The sequence below is a fragment of the Acyrthosiphon pisum genome, chromosome A1 (assembly GCF_005508785.2).
Source record: "Acyrthosiphon pisum isolate AL4f chromosome A1, pea_aphid_22Mar2018_4r6ur, whole genome shotgun sequence".
Lineage (NCBI taxonomy): Eukaryota > Metazoa > Arthropoda > Insecta > Hemiptera > Aphididae > Acyrthosiphon > Acyrthosiphon pisum.
The window spans coordinates 134,105,729-134,122,069 of record NC_042494.1 but is presented as its reverse complement, the minus strand read 5'-3'; the positions used below and the strand labels follow the sequence as shown (position 1 = coordinate 134,122,069).

Genomic DNA, 16,341 nt, shown 5'->3' with positions numbered 1-16,341 from the left:
ATGCTTTCTACATATTATTAATATCACATTACCAACAAAGAAAATAGTCTATCTTTATAATCATATTTATTTCTGTGTAAGTATTTAAACTCCTCTTAAACGGCTGCACCGAATTTGATTAAATTTTTTGTGTGTTCTTGAGCGATTCCCTGGTGCTATAACAAGGATTTTGAGATTTAGGATGGACATTTTTGTTTACGGTTGTTATTTTGGTTATAGGAGAAACAACTAGTAGAAATTAGTATTTTAAATGGTTGCCATTAGTTACTTGGGAAGATGTGGTAAAAGCATCCATCAAATCGTCTCGTTTATGATTTCGAATAAAGAAATTATATCTTAAAACAAATGTGAGAGTTGAATATATATTTGTTAATTGTTGCTATTATATAGGTTCTCAAAAACTATTTAACCGATTTTGTGAAAATTTCAAATTGTTCTTGGAGATATCAGGAATGTTAAAAGAGTATTTTGAACCACGATTGATATATACCAAGTACTTACTTTATACCAAGTGTTTTGAAATTTAAATCATGGCTAGAAAATGCAATTACAAATATTGCATAAAAAATTTAAGTCTTAACAGTTATTAATTTTTGAGCTACAACAGAAAAACAAAATTGATTCAATCAAAATCTGGTTTTGCCTTTTGCGTAAAAATCTTGTTTTACTTTATTTATTTTTTCAACATTATTTTTAAAAATACTGAGAATTTTCACTTTTTAGTTTCAATACACCGAAGTACATATTATTCTCTATCGCAAACGATCCTCAAAGTTGAAGACCAGAGAAATTTGTTCAACTATAAAAAGTGTCTCCGGGGACCAAACATACGTCATTGTTAAATCGGTGGCTCAGCTCAGTCTAAAAAAAATTGAACAATAAACATTTTCTAATTGGGCAAAATTAGCTGTTGTATTATTTAACTTAACTGAACTTAATATATTTAACTCTAACTTCCAAGTATGATTATTTTAACTGCCAATTACCTATAGGTGTGTTTTATTATTTATTTCACAAAGGTATTAATAACCTAACCTATAATTAATGTAAATTTAATTTAGAAAAAAATCCTACCCCCCTAAAACTGTACTCGATATCCGCCTGTAGAACGTCGCGGTGTACAATATTATGACGAGTACGACCTAAGATAATGATAATGATAACCAATAACAATACCACTATGCAGAATAATATTATTGTGCGGCGGCGAACCCGACTTAAACGACGGTTTGCTCGGGGGGTGTCAGATTGGAATGGTTTGATTGTTTCGGGGTAGATGGCGAACGGCGATAATCGATTTGAAAATACTCGTCGCCGCTCGGCACACGGTTTTGGGTTTGCAGCAACCACCGACAGTTTTCGCGTACCGACCGTGTGCCGTGCATGTCATCGTTGCGGTTCTACGCGAGTTTCGTCCCGGTGTAGATATCACGCGTGTTCATCGTGTGATAGTAACCTACGAGAGATTTTCGTTTTTATTTATCTATTTTTTTTTTAAATTTTTTTTCGATACGTAAAAAAAACCGTGCAACTCACTTTTACGGTTTGCGGTGTTGTGCGGTGGTCAACGTAATATTATTAATATTATCATGTCGGTCGATGGATAAAAAAACAGTTTTTTTTTTTGGAAAATCGGATACTCCTCGGGACGTTCGTAATCGAGTGAGTAGATTTTTCAACAGTATAATATTATAGTAAAGCATTTTTTTTCGATGTTGTCGGTTTTGTTTTGCTTTTTTTTAGGATTGGGGAGGGTTAAAATATTAAGAGACAAAATAAGTTGCAGACCTGCACTATATTTATATACTTTTACCTACACGATCGTCTGTAGAACTGTCATTAATTTATGATAGGTACCTATAGTATAATCGACAAAATGTTATTAGGTATATAATATCTCAACATATAATACATTTTGTATTTAAAGTCATTTATATGTTACTTTTTAAATACATTTTTTTTTGTATATAAAAAAAAAAAATAGCAAATATACAAATAGTAACTATTTAAATTTGTGTATTTACCTATTTAGTATACCTACGTATATACTTCATACGGAATTTTATTGTTTTAAATAAAAAAAAAAATGATTAATGAGATTATAATTACCTACCACAAAACGTTTAGATTGAGCTCTTGGAAAAAATCACGGTTACTAATAATAAAAATTTGATTATAAATGAGTAGGTATTTTAAACACCATTGAATTCCCGTTAGTAGATGACGTATAAAGCTAAAAAAGTTGACTTTTGACATGTTCACAAAAATGACATTCAAATTCGGATAGTTTAAAAATAAATTATTCATGTTAGATTTAAAAAATATATGTATACATAAAAATTGAATTCATCATTGTTATTAAGCTACAGTCCAATTAATAAATTATTTAATTTTATAGTCGTGCTTGAATAAAATGCAATACCTAACATTTTATAATAGTTAGGTACAGTTATTATTTCAACGCTACAAAAACTGAAAAATGTTGTTGATTTGTTATAATATATATCAATAAATTAATTAAAAATTTAATTGCTTGAACAAAAAAATTATATCAAACATTATAAATATAATATGCTGTATAGTATATACCTATATTAAAACAAATAAATAATTTCGTAAATAATTAATAATAGAATCGTAATTATGTGGTTATACAAGTGTTACAATAGTTATTGTAAATCAATTATGCATATTTAAAAAAAATATATCATAGAAATCTCCATATAAAACGTCAAAGTGTTAGAAAATTATGTAACAATCATTATGCTTTATTCGTACTAATATACTGCATTTCCTGCACAAGCTTATGGGTAAAATAAATAATAGGTAAAGTCACTGAGTTGACTTTAAACAATATTTTTTTTTCAATTGTATATCGATAGGATTGATTGTTTTAAATCGGTTAATTTTTAAAATGTTATAGCTTTGATACCTATATCCTATATCCTATAATTATACTATATTAACGGAAATAAATAAATAAATCGACCTTATTTTAGTTTAATATTATTTGAATTTTGACTCTTTCAATTTGGTATGAAAGATGACGGTGAACATTAATTGGTTTTCATTACAATATACATTATGTTCAATGATATAATATATTATATTATATTAATAGGTGTCTTATAGTGTCTATATTATTTTATTAGCTGATACAGGATAATATAACGAACACTGTATTTATTGATTTGAATATAAATTATCTAGAATTTGTAATTTGATATTATTCGCAGGTTTTTTTTTTTAGAAACATGATGATAAATTGGAAATTATCGTAACTATGTTTATAAACAAATTAGCTCTAATTGAAACTTTTAAAATAGCTGTTTATTTTTTTGTAAGACTAGCTCAACATAAAGAAATATTTCAAGAATAATTTGATTCAGAGAATATAAACAACATTTTTTGAAATAAATGCGTAGGTCATGTAGATGGATTAAAATTATATTTTGGAATAATTAAAATAATACGAGTTCAATGGCTGATCCAGTTGAATTTTTATACTGATGATATTAAAATTTGCGTACCTAGTAATATTATGAAATGTTAAACGTTACGAATAGGTAAAGTTTTGTTGTTTATCATTATATCAATTACAATATTTATATTTTGTATTCTTACTTAGTTTAAAAAATCTAGAACGTAACCTATTTGATCACAGTGTTGTATTGCATATTCGTACAATATAATGTTTACATTTATTATGTTTTATGACAAGTATTAGGTATTGTGAGTATATTATGTTATAATTATAAATACAATTTCATTTTATATTGGGTGTAAATAAATAAAATACTATTTTATGATTTATGTGCAATTCATAATAAAATATCCAATATATTATTTTCTCACCTACTCGAAAACATCAAACATCCAAATATATCATAATTTATTATTATTATTCTGCAATAACAATTACGGTTGATCGCGTTTACGTTTGTCGAACAACACTGCCGCAGTCGGTATAATATTCATAATGTTTCGAATACCACACAATATATTATGACGTTCGTTAGCCGTTAGGCGCAGCAGCCAAAAAAGATTTGTCTACCAGCGAACGGATTCGTTTTTGTGCCAAACTGAGTAGGTATCATATCCTTACAATATGTCGTAACCACAACTGTATTTCGTCGTATTAAACAACAATGTTGTTGTGATTATCATCCTTAATGTACTGCTATGCCATAATATGCCAGTGCCGTTATTAGTGAGTTTATATGATAATATTGTTATTGGATTTATAGACGTAAAAAGACACTAACGTCTTTTAACTCTGGAATAATAAATTACAAATATCATATTATTTATTAACGTTACGAAACCTATCTAACTTATCTGGGGCTTTTTAAAAAGTATCAACATTTAAAAATAGGATTATTATATGTAAGTAACTGTAAACAATTTAATGATATAGGTAATGCAACAATAATTTATAGTTAAGCATACAACATAGTATTAATATTAATCATAATAATTCATATGTTAATGTAAAATATAGATAGGCTAACGACCTAGGTGTGGAATCCTTTATTTTTAATATAATTAAATTTGAAAAGGTGGGCAAGTGGGTACCGCTCTGATGTAGTGCTGTACAGCAAGTTTCGATGGTGGGTCACTGTAATGGATGTGTTAATTTTGAATCAAATGATATATCATTGTAAGCGAAAAACGATTCTGAGAAGCGGAAATGGTCTGTCAGCCTATATCAATAGCATATCATCATTTTTTTGTTGCATATGCCAATATCATCATGATACGTTTTTTGATATTTCAATTAAAATAATTAATTTAACTTGTAGTACCCAGATATTAAGTTGGTTGATTTAATTTCTGCAGAAAACATTGCATCGTTCATTTATATTAATATTTAATTATTTTAATAGTGTATATTTATATCATAAAATTATATTTTTGTATTCTTAACAAAATTAAATAAAAAAGGCGGGCAAGTGGTTACCACTATCAACTGTGCTGTACAGTCGTAAGTGTCGAGTGGCCTTTTGTATAATGGTTGTGTTAAATTTGAATTAAATGATATATATCATTGTATATAAAACATAATTCTTAACGGAGACGTTGTGTCAGCCTTGGTAATTTGTAATTGAAAGTCAGTAAAGTATTTTTTTTTTTTATTCCCTTTGCAATATAGTAGATCACAGGGGGTGATAGCACAATACAATTATGATTTTACATTTCCAATTTTAGCTATTAAATAAATGGTTTACTTTTTATTAGGTCTTTCAGATTTTGAATTGTATAGTTTCCAGTAAAGCTGTTTTATTCAATCATAAAACGGTATATTATATTGTAATTGGTTCTAAGATTATTTTATTATTTACATTCCACGTTTTAACTTTGATTGCAGTTTTTTTTTAATAATAACTTATATTAACACTTTCATATGATTTTGGATTTTTAATTAAAATATGTTAGTTCTATATTATTTAAATTGTTTGGTTTCAGAATAAACTACTTAAGAGGAACCTTGTGTATAAAAAAAAACAGTCACCCATAAATATTAAATATTTTATTAATTTTTAAATAAGTACGACATTTTGTAATTTTGACAATTTTTTTTAAAACTTGAACTAAAAAAATGTGCCTATGTCTCTATAATATTTTTAAATTTTAAGTAGATATAATAATACAATTAGAGGAACCTTGTATTTAATATTTAAACTTTTTGACTAAGTCAACAATTTTTTATTGACATTTGTAGAAAAAAATGATACATAACAATTTAAAATTTAAAAAGTCTATAAATAATTAAAAATAATAGTCAAAATTTTAAGACCATGCGTATAGGAGATAATAATACAGACATTTTGTGAACATTTGAAGTGTTTTTAGTCGTCTGTTTTTGAGTTGGATCCAATTTGATACTTACCAGAAATCACCCTCATAGTTTAAAACCAAATCATTTTACTGCTCCAAAATGTGACTAAAGACACACAAAAAAAAAAATAATAATAAATAAAACACATACATCATTATAAAAATTAATACGTTCATCGCTCCGTTCGGAATAAAATATAGATAAAAAGTTTTATAAAAAACTATGGAATTGTAAAACATAAATGGGTAAGCTTTTAGGAGTTGTAATATTAATGTACATCATTTACCAATTAAATGGTATATGTATATTACATAATATTATGTATAATATGTTTTAATAATGAAGAAATAATCTAGGAAACAGTTAAAATCGTATTATTGGAGAATAATCAATAAAATAATTGGGTTTTATAAGTACAAGTTTATTTTAATAATTTAATTAACATCGTGACATGTTTAATTGCATCCCATTTATCTTTTTTGGTATAACTTTCATATCTAAACTCATTGTAAAAATAATAATTTGTGAAAACATTTAATTTAATACATATATAAAAAAAAAGTTTAAAGGCTAGTTGTGTCCACAGTATATTTATAATAACCGGGTTATACCTACACATTGATTATATCACAAGAAATTACAATAATTCAAACCGTTTATGTATCATATTTAAAATATTTTGTGTGACTTACAGCATAGCGTTACCTACTTGTCCACTTTTTTTAACGTTCGCTTATAAAATAATGAAAAGCATGAACATCCGTTTTTGTATTTTTGTTTGGTAAAAGAAAAAATGCCAGAGATATCTATGTAATAGTAATTTTTTTATTTCACAGTTAATAAATAATTGGTTGAAAAAATCGGAACAATGTCGAAATGTTCCATCACCATTTTAATATCATACCTACTGCATCACAATTATACATGTATTTAAAATGTAGGTACAGTATTTTTTACACGAAAACAATATAACATTATTTTTTTCCACCATTTACTACCATAAAAATTTCTATTGTTATTTCGTTAGTATAATGACATATTTTATTTTTGATAATGCGTCGTGCACTTCTTGTATATAGATTTAGGAATTTCCGGAAGAATTAATCTAAAGGCGTTACACATATTTTATCGTACAAATATTGTAACATCAGTCGTAGTAAACGAAAAACCATTATAATTGTTTGTACCTTTGCATAATATATACGTTGGACTTTTGTGAGAATATTGTGGGTCCTTTTTATTTTTTTAGAGACTTCGAAAATATTTTTCGTTGAAGTATTGGTGATTTTTCTAGGTTGTGATGATGTTCTAAATTATAATGTTGAATAATGATATTATTTCGAATCTTAAAATAAACTTAATGCATTTGCGTACATTTCCATAATATTATGATGCGCAATTACATAATTCACTAAATTCAGTAAATGTAAGACCATATTTAATAAATAATTTTTTATTCCATTTAGGACTGCACAACATTAACTTCATAATCACTGGTTTTCATCATTTCGTCGTTAAGGGCGGTACCTACGACACACTAACATTTCAATGAAATACGATATTTCTAGGCAACAACTGAGAATATATTATTATGTACTATATCTATCTTAAATTGTAACGTATATATAGGACGTATCATAAACAGTTCTTAAACGATAAACCACTATTATACCATTCATCTGATTATCTATTCGATAACAATGACATCAAATCATTAAAGCAGTAAGTAATTTGGGTCTCGTGATGCAAATAACCTATCAAACATTTTTTTACCTGGGAACCAACGTAATACGACAAGATACCTACATAATATGCATATGGTATTTGTCAAATAATAAATTTGTGTACACTAATTATTAGCTTGAAATAAAATAAAAAACATTGCACCTATTATACGGTACTGATAATATTGTATTACGAATCATTAAGCTCATATTTTTTCTTCGTCGAAAATTCTATTTATTTTAAATAGGTAGTATATGACGTTCAAACTAAGACGATTTTTGTGGTGGTTGGTTAGATGAATAAAGCTGTACATAATAAGGTAAAACGATGGAGAAACAATAAAGCATTTGATCCGTTTAACGTGGATAAAAATTCCTATGGGAAAAATATCTACCGCTAACACGTGGGGTGAGTTGAACGAGCTGCACTGGTGGAGCGTTGGACGGGAGGGCTGATGGAGGTAAGGGTGTGTCAAAGAGATTCAAATACACTTAAACTTTACCGGACCACGTATCGGCAAACTTTAAATGGACCGAAAACTTGGCAGCTATAGTGATGCTCGGCGCCCACGTGTACATACGCTCATGGTGTATAATGTAATAACGATGTTCGTGGCGAAGCTATTATACAGCCTGTATAACTTATAAGTTATAACACTGTTTATTCGAAAAACACGTCCATCGCAAACGGGTTAAATTAAGCCGTCGTATCGCCTCTGCATCTTCTCGCTCGCTGTCCGTCCTACTTTGTTGAAAGTTAAACACTATATTATATAAACAATACCTATTACACATATTACTATAGTCTAAGCCTCAGACGCTCTAATACGTGGATTTGACTGTGAAACGTATTATTTTCCCGTACGTTAAGCGCATTGCATTGTCTGGGTACCGAGATTTGTCTCGGAGGGTGTAGGCTTAATATAATTTTCAATTTTTGCTTTCCATTTTTGGTATCTAATTTTAAATTTTAAATAAATGTTTGTACAGAAATGTTTTAGAATTTTTTTGTTTTGTATTTTTGGACTATATAGGAATTTTAAAAACATTTTACATTCCGAATATCCTTAGATAGGTACCTAGCAGAAATGTAAGATATTATGCTGACTACGACATCTGTGAGTTAATACCTACACGCCCGTCTGTTGTATTAACATTTACCTATGTTATTAAGGAGGATAGTGTTCGAATTAGCTATAATAATTAATAATATTATTGTGTTCCCTGATATAAACCAAAACAACTGTATTTTTCGTAGAAATTATTACATACACTTACTATCGTGTTCATGTAATAACATTTTATTACTATACATGAATGTTACGAGCAGCATATATTATGTTATTGACTTGTTTAATTATTAGTAATTATTAAGTGATTACATCGTATGCATTTGATGTTTTTATTATTATTTATGATTCTTATATTGTGTTGTTGTTTTTTTTTTTTATATAAATCTTGGGTTCCTTTTAAACATTTTTGACATTTTTGAATTTTCTTTTATTATTTGTGGGCATTTTTTGATGTCTTTAAAAAAAAATGTTGGTCACATATATATATATTTAGATAATTTTATTCGTGGTATTACAATAATCTAAGTTCTATCGCAACTCGCAAGGACTATGAGTTATCATATAAATATAAACTACATATTTAAACTATTAATTAAAACGATTTTTAAAATTAAAAAATAATATTGAGTCAGCGTGATAAAATAACATGAACGTAATATTCATTTGTGACCAGATTAGTAAAATAAACACCAAGATGTATTCTATGAAAATATAAAATATCTTTAGGTACCTATTCTTATTGTAAGTTATAAATACATTATATACCAATAGGTATAGGTTATATTAATACTTTACAATTTTTAAATTAATTATTAATTGTATTTTTAATTTAATTTTAGTAGTTTTAACATTTTATTTTTGTTCTAAATTATAAAATTTTGAAAAACTATTATAATTAAATGTTTCAAAATTATTTAAATTATTTCTATTTTTATTCAATTCCTGAATGAAAAAGTTGATGAACAAAATAGAATAGGTATCTAAAAAAATTACAATAAATGTGACGAAATACGGATACCAGAAGGGTAATATAATTATCAAATTATGCATTGTGTGCATTTATAATAGCCAACTAGTTTCAGAACATACCGAGGTCACGATAAAATTGTTTGGAACATATCGTGACAAACATACATCCAGTGCACACATACGTCTGAACGTCCCTATTATTATGATGTTGTTCAGGGTCAAACCAATAACTATATCGACTGTCATTTTTATTGGGAAAGGAGAATACGAATAGAAACACCATTCATTCTTAATAGAATTCTAAATTGCTGCAAAGTGCTTAAGATACATATTTAAACAGTATATATCATTAGGTGTCAAGTCTAAAAATAATAAAATAAAAACCATAGATCGAATAAAAAAGACTGAGTGCTGGACTCTCGACTTGCTTGGCTGACATCGGCACTCAAACCTGTGTTGTTCCCTTTTTTATAAATGAACAATGCATTTTTAGATTCATAAAAAACCATTTTGAGTGCAGGTCATTTTTTTACCATCAGTCTGCATTTTTTACGCTACGAACGGTTGATAGTTGACCGACTATACCGTAGAAGTGGCTTACTTGGGGCAGTTTTGAACTTTAACGATGTATATCTCAGTAAATAATTATTGCATGGGGTCAATATGCATATCAAAAGTTGTCTCTCAATCTATACTTAAATATGGATTTTAATTTAAACTTGTATACTTAATTCCTGATTTTATATTTTTTTTTTTTGTGGCTGCCCCGAGTTACCTTTGAAAGATCGTATCTTGGAGCAGTTATTTAATTTTGCTGAAAACTTCATTTTGAGCCTATTGTGTTTATCTTGGGGCACAATACATGAAAAAAAATGTCTTCCTTACAACATTTAACATAGGAATGTATCAATGAAATTATATATAATTTATAACTATGTATAGATATACAACTAAAAATTCGATTTTTTAAATTTAAATTTTGAATATCCAATATTTCAATTAAACTTTAATATAAATTTTAATAATTGACAAACTTTATATTAGAATACTCTTTTAGATTTAAAAGTAGGTAACAGGAAGAACTATGGTCCGTTTTAAAATTTACCTTTAAATCAAAATAACAAAATAACAATCAACTCATAAATTAAAAAGATGGTGTCCCAAGTTAAGCTTATAACGAAAAAACATCAATAACTTTAAAAATATTTGATATATTATGATGATTGTTTTTTAATCTCTAATACAGACGTAGAGAATAAATATGTTTCTCAACAATATTTACGTTAAGTCGATTATTACATGAGTAAATCGTGGTTGATTTTATGCTGTTAAAGCTGTTAGTAAAGTTCTACTTTTTAAATATGAATATATAGTTAACTTCCCTTAAACTTCCAACGACTTTGATGTGTTCTAGATTTTGCAAATATTGTGTTGATTAATTATCCGTATCAAAAATCATCTTATAGTGATAACAAATCAGGTGATAGCGACAATAAGCCAAAATGACATTTGTGCCCCAAGTTAAGCAGATGCCCCAAGTAAGCAGTTCATAATATTTTTTAAACTTTTCTCTCAAACGTTAGTGATTTTGCCTATGACTGTCGGCATTCTTAAAATAAAACCCGTGTTCGACTTTCATTAAATTATGTTTTTCTATGATCCACACTAATTATTGTAGCTAAGTGTAGTTTAGAGAACTTACATTTATAACCAAAGCCTTATATTTAACCAACGCCCAAACATCTGATAGTTACGTACTATTAAAGTAGTACTTACTTTCATCTTTAGTAGAATATTTTTTTCTTTTAATTTATTTATTTATAAAACACGATAAATGTATAATATACGTCGTAACGCGTATCTCTACTCTCCGAAATAATATCAACAATACATAATATTATATTATTATGTAATGGAATTGCTCGAGCGAATTTAAAATTAACAATTCATATTGTTCTTTATATTATTTTTTCTTGGGAAATGTGTCGGACGAATTCAAAACAATCACATTACGAACAGTTTTCAGTTTCAAATCATTTAAAGGGCATTATAATTAATGCTGTTACATATTATACCTACTTTTATATCGTTATTATATTATATTGTTTGTGTGGTTTTTTTTATTTTTATCGCGTGTGACGTGTGCAGCACATGCATGTGTAATTCAACTTACTACTGCGGTTACCTAATACCTATTACCCAGTATACACATTATACACAGGGTATCGTGGTTAAAAAAAAAAAGAAAAAAAAGAAAACACATTAGTACATTACACGTTCGTCAAAAGCATACGGATCATGTTTGAATCTCTCGTAAAATTAAATTTATTCGGAACGAAAAATAAAATTGTTTTTCTTTACTAAAATATATTCATCTACCTTAATGTATTCGGTTTTACAAAGAAGGAACCTTAACTCTCCCGGTGTACAAATGTGTTACAAAATGGATTCCACTCACAATGGTATACGAGAGAAGCAGTGGTTCAAAGTGTAAAACATACATTCATATTATATACATATATATACATATATTATATATAATAATATATATTATATTCATAAACATATAACATATACATAACCATATAATATATACCTATACGCGCATTACCAAATGTGTTGTACCTGGGGTTATTTATTATTTGTGTCACGACTGTAAAATAGTTCAAAGGCCTGTGTATTTCATTAATGTCATTACGCATTTAGGCTCGTTCGGCGTTTGGTCTGAAATTTGTAAAAAACATTGTATCGTTTATATTATATATATACACCTGTTAATCTATATATACTATTATTTATATATTTTTTTAAGTGACAACTAGGATATTGTTATAATATTTCGCCAAAAATAAATAATTAACAAAAAAATATATTAATCTATTTGTCCGTGAGTATATTATTTTTTGGAGGTCAGTAACGACTAATGAGTGTGAAGTATTTATGCATACGATTTTTAAATAATAATATAATAGTAACGCACTGCGTTATAGTTTTAAAAATATAATTAATATTACAACGAAATAGCTAAAATTGTTAGAGGAAAGTTCAACATTTTTCTGTTAAAATTTAATTATGAAATTTTGTCAAATTTTAAACTTTAAATAGGTACCTATAAAAAATGTTGCATTTTTGTTTATTCTATTTTTAGATTAATGTATAAACCTACTTATGAGGAACCATTTATTATAAATTGTTAGGTATGAATAAAAAATGATATTATCATAAACAGAAAAAACATTGTATAATAATAGGTACCTCAAAAAGAGCAAAAATACAATTGAAAACTATTTGATTTCTAAGTAATGTCAATATAAAATAAATTTTGCGAAAGTTTCAAGTATCTAAGCTTATCCATTTTTGAAGTACGCAACTTCAAACAATCAACATCTGTTTTATTGAAAACTATACGGTATATTGCAGGTGTTGCGTAAATATTGTAATTTTCCACTTTTTTTGGTTTTTTCCGATTATCGTGAAAACTACTGGAAATTTTAATACTGATGACTCTTATAATATGTACCAACTTGATCTAATTTTTATCATATTAGTATCGGGACAATTTCTCGGTAATTTGCGTCTTTATGCGTTCAAACATTGTTTCTTGAAGTTTGTATATTATGTATACCTACATTATATTATGTGTACTTTCATAAACTTTCACTCATATTCCACTTATTTCACCTATTTCTTATATAATGTATATAATATTAAAATTAACATTAAAATGATTAAAAACAGGGTTTTTCCAAATAAATAAATAATAATAATAATATGATGTCATATTAAAATGGAAGAAATTATAAGTACTAATGCTTAATTGATAGGTACTCTATATTTAAATTACTGATGATTCTCAAATAATTTATGTATGCAGAGTAGATTAATTTTTTTTTTAACCAAGCTACGTGTATTTTGAGATATTAAATAATTTTCTTCAGCACTTCACAAGCATATTCTGGTTTCATTTCTAAAGATAAATATTAAAAAAACAAAACTAAGGTAAGACACATCAAAAGAATTTTTATAGATTTATATATTATACTTTTCGGAAATAAAATACCTTTTTTTTCAGAACTTCACAGCTTTTTTTTTTTTCAGATATTTTACTTATTATGTCTGTTTCTGACACAAAAATTATTTCTTATGTTCACCAACTTTTCTTTTGTTTTTTATATTTTTTACTTGGTCGTTTTTATTTAGACTAATAATTCACACTTTTGCAGACAGATTTGTACTTTTTTTCTATTCAAAGTATAGAAATATGTATGTTTTAAAATAAATTCCCAAAAAAATATTATACAAACCTATTTACTCACGTTTGAAACATTTACATTGGTTCGGAATATGATTTGTATCCATGAATTATTGGTATAAATTAAATTACAGTTATCGTGCTAAAGCCAAGTTAAATAAATAAAATTATAAATGTAGATGATTATTTTAGATGATCTATTATATATGTGCCTAGTAAATAAATTAATTTGAATAATTATTTGTATACAATTGTTTTAAAACATTTTAATAGTGTATTTATATTTTTGTTATGTTAATATGTAAGTAGATACATCTGAAACGAGTTATTTTACATATTGGAATTAAGCAAACTTTCGTGGTATTTTGATCATACAAAATGCCAATATGTTTACAACTAAAATGTTTTGCGATGCTCTTTTTTCGCACATCTTTTATTATACTTGTCCATAATTTTTTAAGTAGATTACATCTTTTCATACATCTAGTGATGTAGTTTGTCAGACCGTTGAAATTACATCGACTGATATTAAGTTTTTTTTTTTGCACACTGGAAATTGATTTATGGATATATAAAATCACTTTTGGCAGCTAATTTCTAAAAATAGTCTTATATTATATCCAACGAAACAGCTAAATGCTTTCGAGATCCATTTTTTTTCAAGATAAACGTCTGGATGTAAATGTATGTGTACAATGGGTATATGCACCATGATCTGGAAGACACTTAATATGTTCTTACGAACGAAACATTTTTATTGCCAGTACTAAAAGACGGATTTTCTTTGTGTTTTTTTTTTTTTGTTATTTTTAATTATTGCTTGGTCCCAGAATGCGATTTTGTAATGTGCTAAGCAAAGGTGTAATGCAATTATTGCAGCAGATGAAAATTACAAATAAAGTCTTAAAGTATTTTTGACCGTGGTAAAAATCGTGTGTACTATATTATGTCATATTGATACTTCGATTAAACAGTGTATAAAGTGCAGTTTTAATCAATTTGTCAACATTCACAAACAGTTTAGGTTTGTATCGACGAAAATCGCCGGTCACTGTTAGTATTCACTCACTGACTGACTGTGTGTACATAGGTACACAGTAACACGTAAGCATAATGTAGTAGGTATATACCTATAAATAAACATTAGTACAATATTCTTTATTTATTTTATTACCTACCCACTAAAGCAAACTTAAAATAAATTCAGCTGACTGAATAAATATGTTAAGTATAAATATTTTTGTAGAATAAAATAGTATACCTATAAAACTTATGTAATATCATACCATATTCTTTGTTTGCAAACTACGTGAATAATGTTATGATTCTCAGCTTGTACCTACTGCAGTTGTACTCATAGTATTATTTATTAAAACTTCAATTTTTTTAAGGTACTGACCTAGTTTGTACCTGTAACGCGCATAAATAACAAAAGCTGTAAGCGACGTAGATTTTTTTGTTAGTCAAGTCTATTTTCGTAAATTGGATATGATTCGAAATCCACGAGTAAATAACAAATTAAACTCATCATATAATAATATTTATATCTTAAACTGAATAATATGAATCCATCGATGTAATTGTATTAGGTATCGGTATGTAATATATGAGTACCCAATAGAAATATAAGTAGGTACCTAATTTTAGATACATACATAAGAAAATGTATTAATAATTGGACATTGCAATTATTATTTAAATATCATATTGGTGTCTATATTACTTATCGTGGTTTACTTGTGAAATAAAAATTATAATATACCTATATAATATTTAAATGTGTATTATTATTGAAAACACAAACAGTATAATAATATAACATCATTTTTCCCCCCTCTAATGTATTATTTACAAACAAAAACATGGTTTTAAATAATTAAACCGTTCTTTAGTTTCCGTTCATGGTTCATATTTTAAGTTCATTGTGAAATAATTTTGAAAACAACCACTACCTTTTAGTAACATAATATGTACAAAGCTTTTGGCATGATTTATATCAAAATTATGTTTGCAAATTGTAGTACAGTACAAATAATAAAAACAAGATGTACTTATATAAAATGTCCACAAACAACGTTAGGCAATTATTTTAACCTCATGAGTACATTTCTATTTCATTTAAACACTAAATTAGATTTTGTCCATGGTGTATTTAATTACATATAGAATAAGACGGTTGTTTGATATACATTTAACAAAGTATCTTAGAGGAAAAAACAAAATTAATTGAAAATTATTATTCTATATAATTTGGATGCTATCACTCCAAAAATTAATAATTTTTAAATCTTTGTGCAATAGATGAAAACAATTAGAGTCATAACTCATATGGTCTATAGAATTTAACTATAATCATTAAGGGGATTGGTGGCGGTGATTTCCTGTCTTTGTCTAACACACGCGCAACATAAGAATTTAGACGTATTTTTTGTCCAACGTACCGATTGATATACTGAAGCGATAAAAATTCTGAAAACAGATTTG

At 26.9% G+C, this 16,341-nt stretch overlaps 1 protein-coding gene across 2 annotated transcripts in view; it reads left to right on the top strand.

Annotated features, from left to right (window-relative positions):
* The first annotated feature begins 1,265 nt into the window (after window positions 1-1,265).
* LOC100161227 overlaps window positions 1,266-16,341 on the top strand; it is a 339,202-nt gene continuing 324,126 nt past the window's right edge. For both annotated transcript variants that reach the window (XM_029488366.1, XM_029488365.1), the window contains exon 1: window positions 1,266-1,662. The gene's annotated coding sequence lies outside the window, so the exon portion shown is untranslated. The remainder of the gene's footprint in view (window positions 1,663-16,341) is intronic.